Raw genomic sequence first — 13,284 nt, forward strand, 5'->3', positions numbered from 1 at the left:
GGGAGAGGGGCGTCTCTAGGGTCCCGGAAGAACTCCAGGCCTACCCGACAAACGGGTGCCGTTCTAACCGTAACATCAGGGAGGGACGGACGATTAGAAGAACATCATTTAATCGAGTTGTGAGGGAACTTAAGAAACAGACACAACAGTTGTGGGGTACTTTCCGTAAGCACAGCAGGGGAGGACTACAACACAAAGCGCTAAGAAGGAAGGCACCGATTTCCACCTGTGAAGAGAACTCTGGAAGTGCCATTGGACCGGCCGGACTTGCGCAGCCTGGTGAACCGTATTCTGGACTGAGGACTCAGAGATCTCCAGTAAAGAGGTAAAGAGACTGCAACCTGGTGTCCTCGTTATTTACCGCGACCTGCACCCCACAACTGCACCGTTACAACACCACTTATTGCACCGGACGTCCCCCACTGACAGACAGGGCCACGGACCGGGTCTAGCCACCGTGACAACCCCAGGACTGAGACCTAGAGGCCCGGCTCCGGGTACCCCTCGGCCCTGCGGCGGTGTGGGGGCGCTCCAAATCACATTACTATTTGACACCAAAAGCAAATACAACCTTTTTAAAGCCATGCACTTACGTTCTCAGATCCATCACGGAGCCAGGAAATTCAGGCGGTCTAAGTAGAGGTATTTCCTCTTGGTGGTTACAGCCGCTCCACTCCGGGCCCGCAGCTGTCTCTCCCTCCTATATGAGTCCCTACAGCTGTGCCAAAGCCTTGTCACATCATACACTGCAATGTAACACAAAACACAAGTGTTCAAACCACAAATATGGATATGTTCTGAACATATACAAATACACTTTGCAATCAATATCAAAATTATATGATTTATTTTTGTTATGGCTCTAGACCAATAATACAAAAGTAGTAATGATTTCAGGGCGCAAAAGGACCTTCATCAGAACGAACTTAAACGGAAAATTACTACAATGATGAGGTTTTGAGGTATGGGTAAGAACATCTATTATTACTTAAGGCCAAAGGTTATTCACCTATATACTGGCTAAGATAGGGGCAAAACATCAACGAGAAAAGCAACACATTTATTGTGTGCTAAATTTGGTAATTACTGCAATATAGCTCATAAAAAATGAATGGGCACAACGTACATGGATCTAGAAATTATATTGTGTAAAGATTCACACATAACAATGTGGCGTATTACTTTTAAACTGTTTAGCTGTAAAGGAGGGCACATTTTTCAAATCCAATATAACATGAATATTGTACATTTTAGTTTGGTGACACATTATAAAATTAAAATGTAAACATTTTTACATTATTTTACTTACTAATTCTCTCCTGTTCCTCCCGAGATCTGTCCGCGTAATCTGTGAACAGTTGGCAACAGATTCCACAGGCCAACAAAAAACAACTTTTTTTATGTTTCTTTGATGAAAATAGGCAAATATTACTAATTTTGGGTCGAGAAACTCAAATATACCCACAGAATTGTTTAATTAGCTCTCGTTTTTTAGATACACGCCATGGATGTATGTGCTGTAGGTAGCGAGAAGCATTCATTACAAGAGTATAAATTGCACACAAATGTCATGTTCAAACTTGAAATATTGTTTAAAATATGATTAAAATAGCAAGAACACAATACATTAACTGAACACAACAGTTCAGACAAGACCTATTCACGAGAACGCTTTCTTTTTGCTTGTCTATTGAAGTTTTCTTCTGGTACATCTCTGATTAATGTCCAACAGTAGTCTGCAAGCATGGAAGCATTCCACTTGCCCTGATATCTTTGTTCCATATTTAAAATATCTTGGTGGAATCGCTCACCATGCTCATCGCTTACTGCACCACAATTGTCCGGGAAGAAATCCAGATGAGAGTCCAGAAAGTGTATTTTTAATGACATGTTGCAGCCTAATTTATGATACTTCGTAAGAAGGTTATTCACAATATCAACATAGTTATCAACTCGTCTGTTTCCCAAGAAGCCACGTACAACATCTCTGAAGGCTTGCCATGCCGCCTTCTCATTGCCTTGTAGGATCTCGTCAAAATTTCCATCCCTAAGTAGGTCACGAATTTGAGGACCAATGAAGACACCTTCTTTCACTTTAGCATCACTGAGTTGTGGAAACTTCCCTCTGAGGTACTTAAAAGCATTTCCTTCTTGGTTCATTCCCTTAACAAAATTTTTCATAAGACCAAGTTTAATGTGTAGCGCCGGCAGAATGATTTTACTGCGTTCAACAAGTGGACAGTGTTGAACATTCTTAATTCCAGGACACATTTTGTCCCTTGTAGGCCACACTTTTATATTGTAGTGAGAAGATCTAGCACGGCTGTCCCACTCACATAGGAAACAGCAATATTTTGTGTATCCCAACTGCATGCCTAACAATATTGCAACCACTTTCAAGTCTGCACAGATCTGCCATTGGTGGTCACTGTATTTTATTGCGTCCAGAAGCAGTTTCATATTGTTGTAGGTTTCTTTCATGCAAACAGCATGGCCTACAGGAACGGAAGGAAGAACATTTCCATTGTGCAATAGTACAGCTTTTAAACTAACCTTTGAACCGTCGATGAAAAGTCTCCAATCTAGTGGGTTGTACTGAACATTCATAGCGGACATTAAACCATCAACACTGGTGCAGAAAACGAGATTGTCTTGCTTTTTAAAATAAACATGTAAATCTCTTTGTCGATGCCTATAGGCAGTCACTTTAACATTGTACAGTAGAAAGTTCCATTGTTTTAATCTTGAAGCCAGAAGCTCTGCCTTTTCTTTCGACAGGTCCAGGTCGCGTATCAGATCATTGAGTTCACCCTGAGAAAGCAAATGTGGTTCATTTGATGCAGACTGTGAATCATATTCAAGATCTTGTGATGAACTTCCGGGCGATTCTTCCTCCTGATCTGATTCCAGTACAAATTCCTTTGGAGGGCGAGGAACGGGAAGATCTTTCCCATGTGGGACTGGTCTTATAGCCGAGGGGATGTTAGGGTACTCAATAGTCCCCTTCTTTTTTCTTGACATGCCATGCTGAAGAGGAGCAACCATGCAGAAATAGCAGTCGTCTACATGATTTCTTGGCTCCCTCCAAATCATTGGCACACCAAAACGCATAGAACGTCCTTTATTCTTCAACCATGCAACCAGATTTACTGAACAACTATTGCAGCAAATGTGTGGAGCCCAGGGCTTCTCCTGATCACCAACCTTTACACCAAAGTAATGATGGTAAGCAGTCTTCACAAGTGGAGTAATTGGTCTTCTTTGGTTGGCAAATGTCACATAACCACACACGTAACAAAAATTGTTAACAATATTTGCACATTTACGAGGCATTTTCAAAGTGTAAATTCTCTCCACAAAATTACTGCAACAAGAGAAAGAGACTTCAATTAGTACAAACTATGCAGACACAATGAATAAAATGGCTGACATTGGTTCAACAGGTCTGTAATCAGGTTTACCAATACACATTTGTTGAAAATTCTAAATTTCCCTATTTTCCTGCATAATAATCTTAACCCCTTCCCGACATGTGACGGTATAGTATGTCACATGTCGGGACCCCCGCTTTGATGTGCGCTCCGGCGGTGAGCGCACATCAAAGTCGCGACATGTCAGCTGTTTTTTACAGCTGACATGTGCGCGCAATAGCGGCGGGTGAAATCGCGATCACCCGCCGCTATTAACTAGTTAAATGCCGCTGTCAAACACAGACAGCGGCATTTAACTACCGCATCCGGCCGTGCGGCCGGATATGAGTGCATCACCGACCCCCGTCACATGATCGGGGGTCGGCGATGCATCAGGAAGGTAACCATAGAGGTCCTGGAGACCTCTATGGTTACTGATTGCCGGTGGCTGTGAGCGCCCCCCTGTGGTCGGCGCTCACAGCACACCTGCAATTCTGCTGTGTAACAGCGATCTTATGATCGCTGCTGCATAGCAGAGCCGATCGGGCTGTGCCTGCTTCTAGCCTCCCATGGAGGCTATAGAAGCATGGCAAAAGTAAAAAAAAAAAGTTTATAAAAATGTGAAAAAAATAAAAAAAACATAAAAGTTTAAATCACCCCCCTTTCGCCCCAATCAAAATAAATAAATAAAAAAAACCCCCAACCTACACATATTTGGTATCGCCGCGTTCAGAATCGCCCGATCTAGCAATAAAAAAAAAGCATTAACCTTATCGCAAAACGGCGTAACGAGAAAAAAAATCGGAACGCCAGAATTACGTTTTTTTGGTCGCCACGACATTGCATTAAAATGCAATAACGGGCGATCAAAAGAACGTATCTGCACCAAAATGCTATCATTAAAAACGCCAGCTCGGCACGCAAAAAATAAACCCTCACCCGACCCCAGATCACGAAAAATGGAGACGCTACGGGTATCAGAAAATGGCGCAATTTTGTTTTGTTTTGTTTTTTGCAAAGTTTGGAATTTTTTTTCACCACTTAGGTGAAAAATAACCTAGTCATGTTAGGTGTCTATGAACTCGTAATGACCTGGAGAATCATAATGGCAGGTCAGTTTTAGCATTTAGTGAACCTAGCAAAATAGGCAAGCAAAAAACAAGTGTGGGATTGCACTTTTTTTGCAATTTCACTGCACTTGGAATTTTTTTCCCGTTTTCTAGTACACGACATGGTAAAACCAATGATGTCGTTCAAAAGTACAACTCGTCCCGCAAAAAATAAGCCCTCACATGGCCAAATTGACGGAAAAATAAAAAAGTTATGGCTCTGGGAAGGAGGGGAGCGAAAAACGAAAACGGAAAAACGGAAAAAGCTCCGGGGGTGAAGGGATGACATGTATCTCAGCAACAAGAGCTAATAATGATTTTTAAGTAACATATTCGTTTTTAGGATGCTAAAATTATTACAAACCAGCTATTTTCATTTCAGACACATTTTCACTGTTGGCCAGTGTTCTTTTCCACGCTGCCTCCATGCATTCCCGGTCGGCATAGTGGGCATCTCTCTGGCCCCATAGTTCAGGCCTCTCTTGGACCTGAACTATGAGCATCTTGACGTTAATATGTGTCGGCATGCTTTTAGGAATCCATGGAGGCGTTGTTCCATTTTTTTAAATCTGTTCCAGTGTAATTTGCATGCCAAAGCATCCTGACAATGCCTGATGCAATTTCCTGTCACCTGGAGAAGTCTTGCGATTTTATTGCAAGTCACACTTGTGGTCCATTTGGAATCCGATTTTTCATCACACCCATAGACTTGCATTGGCGAGTCCGATCCGATAATCGGTGACAATTGCAGCATGCTGCGATTTTCTCGGCCCGAGAAAAACGGCCGACCAAAAATAGGCTGCTGGGAACTGCCCCATACACTGCGTGCAGAATTATTAGGCAAGTTGTTTTTTGGATCACATGATACTTTTTATACATGTTGTCCTACTCCAAGCTGTTCAGGCTTGAGAGCCAACTACAAATTAAGTAAATCAGGTGATGTGCATCTCTGTAATGAGGAGGGGTGTGGTCTAATGATATCAACACCCTATATAAGGTGTGCTTAATTATTAGGCAACTTCCTTTCCTTTGGCAAAATTATAATTATTATTATTATTTATTGTTATAGCGCCATTTATTCCATGGCGCTTTACATGTGAGGAGGGGTATACATAAAAACAAGTACAATAATCTTAAACAATACAAGTCATAACTGGTACAGGAGGAGTGAGGACCCTGCCCGCGAAGGCTCACAATCTACAAGGGATGGGTGAGAATACAGTAAATGAGGATAGAGCTGGTCATGCAGCGATTTGATTGATCGGTGGTTACTGCAGGTTGTAGGCTTGACGGAAGAGGTGGGTCTTCAGGTTCTTTTTGAAGGTCTCGATGGTAGGTGAGAGTCTGATGTGTTGTGGTAGAGGGTTCCAGAGTAGTAGTATTTTATCTAATAAAATTATTTTTCTATACTAACCTATGTGGGTCTATGTATGGCGTATGGTCTCATTTTTTGCTGTATGCCTCGAATGGATTATGTGTGCTGGATGTGTGGTATACCCCCGGGGGATGCATGTGACTTAGATCATCACGATATGAATGTTTGGATTTTATTAGAATCCTGCAGTAAGTGGCTAGATTCACTCTTTTTTTTTTCTTTTTCTATTTATTTACTGATGATCCAACCTGCTGCATTTATCCTTATTATTGGAGTGGCCACCCCTATAATATTGGTAGCTATACTAGGGCCTGCGGCCCCGGATATGGGCCCTCTACACTTATATATATACATATATAGCGGGTTTTATATATTTTTTTTTTCATTATATATTTTTTCATCATATATTTTTTTATTACATTATGTTTTTTGCATTATATTTTTTATCTTTTGTTTTTCCCTTTTGTGCCTCTTTGATGGTTGTACCTACGCGTCCATGTTTTGGGTCCGTCATTGTTCCCTTGACTGGGGGGCGGAGTACTTTTCTCTGAAATCTATTCCACTATGTGCGCACAATATATATTTTTTGTACTGGTGTTTTATATTCTACCATGCTTATGCATGTATATCTTCAGGCGATACCTTCGCCGCTGTTTATTGTTGCATGCGCACGCGATACTAGATCTTACTATTGTATAAGTCGCCGCCGTCTATGCCCGCATGCGTACTCGATGCCAGGGTTTATTACTGCACACGCTCTATCCACGGATGCTTCCCATGGCGTTGCGCCTGCGCATTTACCTTCTGGGACCGTGCTTTTGCCTGGTCTGGTATGCAAGTCATATGCAGCCTGGTCCTTGTCCCACATGCGCAGTAGAGGCAACGGGACCCGTCCGTTTGATCCACGCTCCCGCTCACTTGATTGCTCTCAGGTTTGTGAATGTATTGTCTGTTGCTATTTAAACAGAGTTGGGCCGGCAAGCCACATCTTCCCCTGACGAAGCCCTATTTGGAGGGCGATACGCGTGGGGTCGCGTTCTCTTTGGTTCCTGCCTACCTACGCATGGGGATTCTTTTCCCCTTTTCACTTTCCTAGGTAACGTTGTTTACCCCTGCTCAATCATGGGTTATTTAACCTGTTGTTGTATTTATCTGCAGCACTGCCTGGTACTTACCGGTTAGAGTATCCTCTTTCCTTTCTCTCTTTTTTGCTGGGGATCAGTGGTTTCCTGTTGGTTACACCACTATTATCAGGGATTTTCCTTATTGGGGATTCATGTTTTGTTCCCATCTATTGGATCCCTCAGCACAACCAAATGTGGCCTCCAGGTTATGATGTGTTCATTGATGTTTTGTTCCATGAGCCAGGGGTTCTGCATTTTTCTTATGTTGTTGTAGGTTTATGACTATCTATTATTACAATATGTGTCTATATTTATGCGGGGACTAGGTTTTGTATTTGTCATGTTTTAAGTATGTTTTAATCCTAGTGTGGCTTCCCAATAAACTTTCTGTTTTGTATACATGTGTTATTGTGCTTTATTTGTCCGTGGTGTGCATATTTGCTGTGGCCTTCTTTTTTCTCGGTTCCAGAGTAGGGGTGATATGCGAGAGAAATCTTGTATGCGATTGTGGGACGAGGAGATAAGAGGGGAGTAGAGAAGGAGATCTTGTGAGGATCGGAGGTTGCGTGTAGGTAAGTACCGGGAGACGAGGTCACAGATGTATGGAGGAGACAGGTTGTGGATGGCTTTGTATGTCATGGTTAGGGTTTTGTACTGGAGTCTCTGGGCAATGGGGAGCCAGTGGAGGGATTGACAGAGGGGAGAGGCCGGGGATTAGCGGGGGGACAGGTGGATTGGTCGGGCAGCAGAGTTTAGAATAGATTGGAGGGGTGCGAGAGTGTTCGAGGGGAGGCCACAGAGCAAAATGGGTCAGAAGAGAGATTTGACGGGCTCTGAAAAGTCCAAAATTGTGAGATGTCTTGCAGAGGGATGCAGCAGTGTTGAAATTGCCAAACTTTTGAAGCGTGATCCTGAACAATCAAGCGTTTCGTGGCAAATAGCCAACAGGGTCGCAAGAAGCATATTGGGCAAAAAAGGCGCAAAATAACTGCCCATGAATTGAGGAAAATCACGCGTGAAGCTGCCAAGATGACATTTGCCACCAGTTGTGCCATATTTCAGAGCTGCAACGTTATTGGAGTATCAAAAAGCACAAGGTGTGCCATACTCAAGGACATGGCCAAGGTAAGGAAGGCTGAAAAACGACCTTTGAACAAGAAACATAAGATAAAACGTCAAGACTGGGCCAAGAAATATCTTAAGACTGACTTTTGAAAGGTTTTATGGACTGATGAAATGAGAGTGACTCTTGATGGGCCAGATGGATGGGCCAGAGGCTGGATCAGTAAAGGGCGGAGAGCTCCACTCCGACTCAGACGCCAGCAAGATGGAGGTGGGGTACTGGTATGGGCTGGTTTCATCAAAGATGAAATTGTGGGACCTTTTCGGGTTGAGGATGGAGTGAAGCTCAACTCCCAGACCTACTGCCAGTTTCTGGAAAACAACTTCTTCAAGCAGTGGTACAGGAAGAAGTCAGTATCGTTCAAGAAAAACATGATTTTCATGCAGGACAATGCTCTATCACATGCCTCCAACTACTCCACAGCGTGGCTGGCCAGTAAAGGTCTCATAGAAGATAAAATAATGACATGGCCCCCTTGTCCACCTGATATGAACCCCAAAGAGAACCTGTGGTCCCTCATAAAATGTGAGATCTACAGGGAGGGAAAACAGTACATCTCTCGGAACAGTGTCTGGGAGGCTGTGGTGGCTGCTGCACGCAATGTTGATCGTAAACAGATCAAGCAACTGACAGAATCTATGGATGGAAGGTTGCATGTCAGAAATGTTTATTTCTAAATTTTGCATGGTTATATTGGTTTACCTGGTGAAAATAAACAAGTGAGATGGGATATTTGGTTTTTATTAAGTTGCCTAATAATTTTTCACAGTAATAGTTACCTGCACAAACAGATATCCTCCTAAGATAGCCAAATAAAAAAAACCCACTCCAAGTTCCAAAAATATTAAGCTTTAATATTTATGAGTCTTTTGGGTTGATTGAGAACATAGTTGTTGATCAATAATAAAAATAATCCTCTAAAATACAACTTGCCTAATAATTTTGCACGCAGTGTAGATTAACATTGGTCCGAGAGCAATGCGATTTTTTTATCGCATTGCACTCGTCCGTTTTTGTTGCCAGTGTGACTCCGGCCTTATGGTTCTGGTATGGCGACAGTGTTGCTCTGCACAATCACATGACCCCCTTCCCCTTGAAAACAATATTCTCAAAAAATAAAACACATCACTGCAGTAATAATATTAGCCCACACAGTAATAATTTTCCCTATCCTGGCCCCCTTGTGTCCATATGTTCTCCCATCCTGCCCTCATGAGTATCCATTCTGCCCCCATGTGATGTCCCATATGATCTTCCCATCCTGCTCCATGATCCTGCCTCATCTGTCCCATGATCCTGCATCACATGTCTCCATCCTTCCCCATGGTCATGCACCATGTCAAATGGTGCAGGATGGAGACACATGATCCATGTGTCTCCATCCTGCAGTCAAAACATATTACGACTTGCCGCTTTGAAAAAAACAAAACAAGAAAAAAACACTTTCTCCTTACCTGGCCACGGTCCAGCGGTGACGTACCCTCCATCCATGTCATGTCAAGCACGGAATCGCTGGCGAATAACCATGAATAGTCATTAGCCGGTGACGTATGCTGTCATCAGCTACCAGCCTCCGATTGGCTGGCAGCTTTTAACTATTGCCATGCGTGCCCGCACAGCAATAGATTTTATCTAAACCTGCGTCTCGGACACAAGTTCTACATCGGCAGAATCACGCCGCTGGGGCCCAGTAAGCAAAAGTTTGGGGGCCCGATGTGGGCCCCCTCTGCCTGTGAGGACAGTAATGCCCTGATGGTGGCTCTGCTTACAAAGTACAACATATCAGGCTGCAGTCACACAGCAGAGGTAACGGTTACATGCTCACAGTGTAAGTCCTTGTTCAGTGTAAGGCCTTGTTCTTCTTCCCATAGACTTACATTGATCACAACCTGCAGAAGACGGACAGAGCAGCGCTGATAACAGATGAAGACCGCAGCTGCTGAGTAAATTACTGGAGGCATGGAACATAGAACAATGGCACCACTCTGGCGGTGAAAAACTGCAGGAGTGGGGCTTGAATGTTATGGACCAGGTGTGCAATGTGTATGTAAGGGGTTGCAAAGATTGAAAAGACCCCCACCCTTCTCTCGGTTAAATACTGCTATGTACAACCCCAGGCAAAAATTATGGAATCACCGGCCTTGGAGGATGTTTATTCAGTTGTTTAATTTTGTAGAAAAAAGGCAGATCACAGACATGGCACAAAACTGAAGTCATTTCAGATGGCAACTTTCTGGCTTTAAGAAACACTAAAAGAAATCAAGAACAAAAAATGTGGTAGTCAGTAATGGTTACTTTTTTACCAAGCATAGGGTAAAAATTATGGAATCACTCAATTCTGAGGAAAAAAATCAGGGAATCATGAAAAACAAACAAAAAAACACTCCAACACATCACTAGTATTTTGTTGCACCACCTCTGGCTTTTATAACAGCTTGTAGTCTCTGAGGCATGGACTTAATGAGTGTCAAACAGTACTCTTCATCAATCTGGCTCCAACTTTCTCTGATTGCTGTTGCCAGATCAGCTTTGCAGGTTGGAGCCTTGTCATGGACCATTTTCTTCAACTTCCACCAAAGATTTTCAATTGGATTGAGATCCGGACTATTTGCAGGCCATGACATTGACCTTATGTGTCTTTTTTCAAGGAATGTTTGCAGAGTTTTTGCTCTATGGCAGGATGCATTATCATCTTGAAAAAATGATTTCATCATCCCCAAACATCCTTTCAATTGAGGGGATAAGAAAAGTGTCCAAAATATCAACATAAACTTGTGCATTTATTGAAGATGCAATGAGAGCCATCTCTTCAGTGCCTTTACCTGACATGCAGCTCCATATCATCAATGACTGTGGAAATTTGCATGTTCTCTTCAGGCAGTCATCTTTATAAATCTCATTGGAACGGCACCAAACAAAGGTTCCAGCATCATCACCTAGCCCAATGCAGATTCGCGATTCATCACTGAATATGACTTTTATCCAGTCATCCACAGTCCACGATTGCTTTTCCTTAGCCCATTGTAACCTTATTTTTTTCTGTTTAGGTGTTAATGATGGCTTTCGTTTAGCTTTCTGTATGTAAATCCCATTTCCTTTAGGCGGTTTCTTACAGTTCGGTCATAGACGTTGACTCCAGTTTCCACCCATTCGTTCCTCATTTGTTTTGTTGTGCATTTCCTGTTTTGGAGACATATTGCTTTAAGTTTCTGGTCTTGACGCTTTGATGTCATCCTTGGTCTACCAGTATGTTTGCCTTTAACAACCTTCCCATGTTGTTTGTATTTGGTCCAGATTTTAGACACAGCTGACTGGGAACATCCAACACCTTTTGCAACATTGTGTGATGATTTACCCTCTTTTAAGAGTTTGATAACCCCCTCCTTTGTTTCAATTGACATCACTCGTGTAGGAGCCATGATTCATGTCAGTCCACTTGGTGCAACAGCTCTCCACGGTGTGATCACTCCTTTTTAGATGCAGACTAATGAGCAGATCTCGTGGCAGACGCTTGGCATTTCCACAGAACATCAGGATCAGCAAATTCGCCACTGGCACCCTGTGCTCTTCACAGAGGAAAGCAGGTTCACACTGAGTACGTGACAGACGTGACAGAGTCTGGAGATGCTATGGAGAGCGATCTTCTGCCTGCAACATCCTTCAGCATGACCGGTTTGGCAGTGGGTCAATAATGGTGTGGGGTGGCATTTCTTTGGAGGGCCGCACAGCCCTCTATGTACTCACCAGAGGTAGCCGGACTGTCATTAGGTACCGAGATGAGATCCTCAGACCCCTTGTGAGACCATATGCTGTTGCGGTTGGCCCTAGGTTCCTCCTAATGCAGGACAATGCCGGACCTCATGTGGCTGGAGTGTGTCAGCAGTTCCTGCAAGATGAAGGCATTGAAGCTATGGACTGGCCCGCCCATTCCCCAGACCTGAATCCGATTGAACACATCCGGACATAATGTCTCACACCATCCACCGTCACGTTGCATCACAGACTGTTCAGGAGTTGGCGGATGTTTTAGTCCAGGTCTGGGAGGAGATCCCTCAGGAGACCATTCGCCACCTCATCAGGAGCATGCCCAAATGTTGTAGGGAGATCATACAGGCACGTGGAGGTCACACACACTACTCAGCATCATTTCCTTGTCTTGAGGCATTTCCACTGAAGTTGGATCAGCCTGTAACTTAATTTTCCACTTTGATTTTGATCATCATTCCAACTCCAGACCTCCGTGGGATATTAGTTGTGATTTACGTTAATAATTTTTAGGTTTTATTGTTCTCAACACATTCCACTATGTAATGAATAAAGATTTACAACTGGAGTATTTAATTTTGTGATATCTAGCATGTGGGATTTTAGTGTTCCCTTTATTTTTTTGAGCAGTGTATATAAGTCCCAGATGTTTTGGAAAATTGCAACTGAAGTAATTTTTTTTGTTATGAATTTCTCAATTTTTTCACACCAATAAAATAAAACACAAGCCCACACATTTTTTATTTTCCTTCTGACAAAGTCAAAGTTACAGCTCTTAGGCCTCTTTCACATATCCGTGTCTGTTACGTGTGGTGAAAGTTTTCACACGTACCGGAGACACTGACACCCGTAGACCCATTCAAATGAATGGGTCTGTGCACATGTCAGTGTGTTTCCACGGACCGTGTGTCCATGTGCCCCACATGTAGACATGTCAGTTTTTTCCCATCAGCACGGATGGCAAAATGTCCCGCATACGTGCACATGGAGAACACACATGGCTGTCATCTGTGTTACAGCATTGGCACCAGGGAAGAAGCGCTACAGTAAATTGTATGGTAAATAAAGACACAGCCAGAATAAAGCCCTTTAATAGAAATAAAATAAAAGTTTTACTTTTTTATTTAAAAATAACAAACACAGTTATACTCACCTAATGCCTAATTCCATCAAAATCTAAGTAAAAAGCCCCCACCTGCTGTCATTGTTCTGACTTGAATATAAGGACAGGGTCACACTTGCGAGATCAGTGCGAGAAACTCGCGTGAATCTGTCACATCAATACCCGGCACTGCCACCGGCACTCGGAGCGTTCAGCAGCATAGAAATACATGCAGCCGCACACTCCGGTCCCGTGTGCTGGTGGCAGTGTCGGGAA

The sequence above is a fragment of the Ranitomeya variabilis genome, chromosome 5 (genome assembly GCF_051348905.1).
Source record: "Ranitomeya variabilis isolate aRanVar5 chromosome 5, aRanVar5.hap1, whole genome shotgun sequence".
NCBI classification, from domain to species: domain Eukaryota; kingdom Metazoa; phylum Chordata; class Amphibia; order Anura; family Dendrobatidae; genus Ranitomeya; species Ranitomeya variabilis.